Source organism: Arachis ipaensis, chromosome B2 (assembly GCF_059453495.1).
Source record: "Arachis ipaensis isolate K30076 ecotype BB chromosome B2, ASM5945349v1, whole genome shotgun sequence".
NCBI lineage: Eukaryota > Viridiplantae > Streptophyta > Magnoliopsida > Fabales > Fabaceae > Arachis > Arachis ipaensis.
In genome coordinates this window covers 86,248,008-86,254,030 of record NC_142437.1, presented here as the reverse complement: position 1 = coordinate 86,254,030, position 6,023 = coordinate 86,248,008, and the positions used below count along the sequence as shown (strand labels likewise).

At 40.3% G+C, this 6,023-nt stretch overlaps 1 non-coding gene across 1 annotated transcript; it reads right to left on the bottom strand.

Annotated features, from left to right (window-relative positions):
- Positions 1 to 251: 251 nt before the first annotated feature.
- LOC148574700 (small nucleolar RNA R71) lies at positions 252 to 355 on the bottom strand. The gene has a single exon (XR_015906184.1). It is a non-coding gene; the product is annotated as a small nucleolar RNA R71 (small nucleolar RNA).
- Positions 356 to 6,023: the final 5,668 nt, after the last annotated feature.

The following is a 6,023-nucleotide window of genomic DNA, read 5'->3' as shown; positions in this document are numbered from 1 at the left end:
AGGATCATTGTTCATTTGGTGGGAGTGCTAATGAAGATCCAAACCAACATCTCACAAAATTCCTGAGAATTTGCGATACTGTGAAGTCCAATGGAGTCCAGGAAGATACCTATAAACTGCTCTTGTTCCCATTTTCACTTAGGGACAAGGCAGCTAAGTGGCTGGAATCATTCCCAAAGGGGAGCCTAACAACCTGGGATGAGGTGGAAAGCAAGTTTCTGGCACGTTTCTACCCCCCACAAAAGGTCAGTAGGCTTCGATCTGAGGTTCAGACTTTTAGACAACAAGATGGTGAAACTCTCTACGAGGCATGGGAGAGATTCAAGGATTTGACAAGGAAATGCCCACCAGACATGTTCCATGACTGGGTGCAATTGCATATTTTCTATGATGGACTTTCTTATGAATCAAGGAAGGCTGTAGACCATTCATCAGGAGGTTCATTGAACAGGAAAAAGACTGTGGAAGAAGCCATTGAAGTGATTGAGACAGTGGCTGAGAATGAGTACTACTATGCTTCAGAGAGACACAACACTAAGGGAGTCATGGAGCTGAACCATGTTGATACAATTTTAGCCCAAAACAAGGTGTTTGCCAAGCAACTAGCAGAGCTCACCAGGAAATTAGAAACAAAGCAAGTGGCTGCAATACACACACAAGATCAAGAGGAAGTAAGCACTGAAGGAGGTGATTGGGAAGAGGCCAATTATGTAGGAAATCAACAAAGGCAACCATATGATCCACATTCCAACACTTACAACCCAGGCTGGAAAAACCACCCAAACTTTGGGTGGGGAAACCAGCAAAACCAACATAACAAGTCCACATACCAAAACTCCAACCAAAGATCATACCAAGCCACACAAAACACTTACTCCCAACCATCATATCATGGCCAAAATAATCAACCTACCCAACCTAATCCGAACCAACAATTTCAAGATCAATTAAACAGGATAAAAGGAATGCTGGCAAACATGGGTCAGGACATAAGTGAGTTGAAAAGCTTTAGGGATGATGTGAGATCTACCTTAAGGAACCATGGTGAAAAACTCAAGAGGATGGAGTCTCAAGTAGGAGAGCTATCTCAACAGGCCCCCAAGTCAACTGCAGTGTTCCCTAGTGACACAGAAAAGAATCCTAAAGGGGAACAAAAGGGAGTGAGATGGGAAGAATGCAAGGCCATCACCATATTGAAGGAAGTCTCAGAAGAAGAAGGAATCAGACCCTCAGAACAGGAGCCAAAAATCTTGAAGGAAGGTGTGGAAGAAGCTAAGCAGGAAAGTGAAACTGAGCAAGCCAAGGAACTGCAAAAAGGCATGCTGGAAACATACCAACCAAAAGCACCATTTCCTCAGAGGTTAGGAGGAGGTGAAAAAGGGAAAACCTATTCAAGGTTTTTAGAGACATTTAAGTCTCTCCATATCAATATTCCCTTCCTTGAGATTCTCCAGCAGATGCCTACACATATCAAGTATTTAAAGGAATTGCTGAGCAAGAAAAGAGTTTTGAAGGGAGGACAAACTGTAATAATGAACAAAGAATGCAGTGCCCTCATCAAGAAGGACATAGTCTCTAAGAAAACAGACCCAGGAAGTTTTCATATCCCCTGCATCATAGGGGAAACAAAAATTGACAAAGGATTCTGTGATCTAGGAGCTAGCATAAATGTGATGCCTCTGACTCTTATGAAGAGGCTACAACTGAATGAGGTGAGATCCACTGATGTAATCATACAACTGGCTGACAAAACTCAGAAGCAAGCTGAAGGGGTAGTTGAGAATGTGCTGGTGAAAGTGGGAAATTATTTCTTCCCCGCAGACTTTGTCATTATGGACATGGAGGAAAGCTACCTACACCCTATCATTCTGGGAAGGCCATTTCTAGCCACTGCTAGAGCGCTCATAGATGTAGAACAAGGAGAGCTAATTTTGAGAATACATGATGAACAGCTCATTTTCAATGTTTTCAAACCTGCATCTGAGCCTGAACCAGAACCTGAAAAGCCTAAGGATGATAGTAGCCATCTGTGTTTGGAGGAAAGCAATCCAGCAGCTGAAACTCTGAAACAGTCCTTGGAAGGCAAACAAGAATTGCAAGAGTTAAAGCCACAAGAATCAATAGAAATAGATCAGAAGGATCCTCCTGGCATAAGGGTCAATGAAGAAATCCTCAAGAGAAAGGGAAGAATTGTAAAGAAATTGCCAAGAGGGTGGAGAAACAAGAAAATTCCCACTGAAGGTTTCTCTCCGGGAGATAAAGTGATATCAAGTCATTATCTGCCAATCCCACCTGGCCTCAAAACCATTCCTTCCCAGCTCCCTCAAGTGTTCACAATCAGGAAAGTTCTTTCTATGGAACATTTAGAAGTCATGAAGGAATCAAATGGGGACGTTTTCATAGTGAGAGGAGAAGACATCAAGCACTACAATCCACCCTAACAAGGGACAACCGTCAAGCTAGTGACGTTAAAGAAGCGCTTCATGGGAGGCAACCCATGTTTTAGTATCCTTACTCTTTATTGTTTTGCTCTGCATCTAATAAAGCATGGTTTCTTATGCATGAACTTGAATCCTCAAGACAACTGTTGATAAAGTGCACTAAACATTACATGTAAAATACAATTGGTCTCTAAGTTTGGTGTGCCTGAAGGCACCCCCAAATCTTATTCAAATTGTATTCAATCTTTCATTCAAGGTGCACAACCAAACATTAAGTTTGGTGTTCCTTTTAGAACACAGTTAATGAAAAGCAAGAAGTTCCTCTGGATTTAGAAATTCATGACAAGTATACCATTTGCATGTTTTAATACTTTGATTTCAATTACTTTAGGTAGTAAAATTGTTTAGGATCAAAGAGCCAAAGTGACTATGATTTATTAGAATTATGCACATTCATTAAGGACAACCAATATGGATTTCATGTCATCAGGAGACATTACCAAACACTAAGTTTGGTGTCCAGTAATAAGTGTGCATACATACAAAGGTCACGACTATAAGCTCATGAAGTCAATCATTGATTTACAATTCAAAAAGAATGAAAAACATGTGCAAGTACTATTCATTATTCACATGGACCGAAAAAAAATGATAGCAAATTTGTTTGTTTGTGCAGGTACAAAAGGAAGGATAAGAATGGAGGAAAAAGACAAGGGGGGAGGTACGGTGCTTGGTCAAAAAGAAAGTTCACAAGTCTTTGAAACTAACACATGGGAAAAGGAAGTTCTGCATGAAAAGATAGCTACATGTACAACCTAATGCACCCAGAATACTTCCAAGAAAATGAAAAGCAATTCGTCCTTCTCCCTAATTCATATATTTACCATCAAGCCACCCTTCACAAATCACCCTAGCCGTCCATTTTTCACTTGCGTGCACTATAAAGAACCACTTGAGGAACGAGTTCCACACCACCAAATCTCCTTCCTGCACATTTTCTTTCATCATAGCATAACTATCTCTTGCCGAAAACAACCTCACCACACTTCTAACAACACTTCTTGCTTCACCTTGTCAACTTTAGCTTGTCACTTACCAAAACTAAAGAACCAATGGCAGCCTCATCTAGCCACAAAAGAAGAAAAGACAAGCAGCCAATGGAGGAGGAAAGGGAATTCGATGCATGGAAATACAAATCAGTTTTCCATGAGATTCAAGCCGAATGGATGAGACCTAAAAGGGTACTAGCTGAGGTTCCCTTTGACCTTGAAAAGGATGAGTTCCCAGGTGTTTGGGAGAAGATCAAAAAGAGGAAGTGGGAGCTCCTGACTAAGCCAATCACTAAAATCAACATCAACCTGGTGAAAGAGTTTTATGCAAATGCAGTGAGGGAGGATCCAACCGTGGAACCCACATACAAAAGCTATGTGAGAGGGGTGGAAGTTGACTTCAGCCCCAAGGCAATCATGAAAACTCTTGGCCTGAAAAACATACGTTTCAGCCAAGCAAGTTATGAGGAAAGGATGATAGGAGAACCTGACTATACGACTATTGCTGAAGACCTTTGTGCCATCAGAGCTGAATGGGTGAGAAAAACAAGAGGGGCTCCAAGAGTCTTGAGAAGGGGAGACCTAACACCTGAAGCTAAAGGGTGGTATGCAATAGTTAGGAGATCCATCCTACCCACTGCAAACTCTTCAGAAATAGTCCCTAAAAGAGCCATCTTGCTACATTGCATTATGGTGGGAGGGGAGATCAAAGTTCATAAACTCATTGCTGAACAGATACAAGAGTTTAGTGAGAAAAGTGACCCTGAATCCTGGCTCCACTTCCCTAGCACCATCATTAGACTATGCATCGATGCCCAAGTACCACTTGAAGATGAAAGACCTAATTGGCTATATCCTGGAATGGCCATAACTGCGTACAGAATGACTCTTGGCCCAATTGCTCCAAGACATACAAAAAGAAGAAATGAAGAAGGGCAACAAGCAGAAGCAGAGCAAGAAGCAGAGCAAGAAGGAGAAGAAGAGCAAGAAGAGCAAGGAATTCCAGAAAGAAGACAACAAATTCCCAGAGACCCCATGGATATGAGCAGAATGCAGGAAATCATAGAAGGAATGTCTCAACAATACATGAGGTCTCAGGAGAGACAAGAGGACTTTCACCTAAAAATGATGGATATGCAAAGGAACTTTGAATCAAGATTCTTAGATCTGCAAAGGAAACAGAATTTACAATTACAAGAATCCCTCAGCCACATATGCCAACACCAAGATGCCAATATCTTGGCAATCAAGGAAGCCACCACTTTGCAGAATGCAAGATACTCAGTTCAAGCTGATTACAACATCAGTTCTCAAATCAAGCTTAACTACATAGGGGAACATCTACACAAGATGGACCCAGCATTCCCAGCTTTTGATGAGTATTTCAAAGGGAGGAAAGAAGGAGAAATAAACAAGGCAATTATCCTTGAAAAAGGAGTGGAAGAAACAATGAAAAAGGCTGGATTCTGGAAAAAGCTCATAAGAAAAGACGAAGGAAGTACAAGTGGTCAAAAAGAGGTAAGAAGCAAGAAGAAGCAGGATCCCAAGAATCAAGAAGAACCAAGCAATAAATGAGAGGTGGTCTCGTTCCTTAATAATCAAATGATAATTGGTGAATTGTCTTTATGAGCTTTCTTTCATTATAAGTCATTTAAGTTTTATGTGAAAGTTCTAGTATGTTTGTCTGTTTATTGCTTTGAATAAAGTGAATGCCTAGATGTTTGGATATAACTTCACCTTCTTAAACAAATGCTTGCCATGCTTGTTCTGTTTCCAAAAATAAAAGAAAAGTTTGAACAAAAGTAACTTGGCTCAATTAGTGACAAATCAAGTAGAATTAAGTGGTGGTATGCATGCTTGATTGTTTAGTCAGATCACTGGAAATAGAGTGTAGAATTATCATTTTTTGTGTAGAAATTGAAAACTGTCTATGGATCTTGATGAATAAATGTCTTTGGCCATGAAAAAGAAAGAAAAAGAAGAAGAAAAAGCCACTGAAAAAGGGCAACCAAAAAGCAAAAAAATTGAGAAAATAAGCTAGGCACCAATGGTTTGAACTTCTGAGACAAATGCCTGTGGTGTTTATGTATTAAGGATATGCTTGGATGAATAGGTTCTGAGGAGTGTTTCAACACTTGGTAACTTGGGTTAACTAACCCGGGATTATCAACCAAAAGTCCATTATCAAGAGCAACCTAAATACAAAACATTTAGTCACACAAAGAGGTGCTGGGCACCAATGTCTCAAGAAGAAATGTGAACTAAAATGCCTGGAGTGGATATGTGTAGTGCACTGATAAGAAAAAGAAAATGCCAAAGGCTTGTGCAACACATGACACTAAGCAAACAAGGAGCAAGGGAGCTCTAAGAAAAAGAAAAGAAAAACAAAGAAGAGAAAAGTGCCAAGGACATAAGAATAACAAGAGGCCATAGCAGTGTTTGATGGATGCAATGAAAAAGTGATAATCTTACCTGATAAGAATGAAAAAGTGATGCTGCAACTTTCTGCATAAAACCCTTTTGATGAACTTCA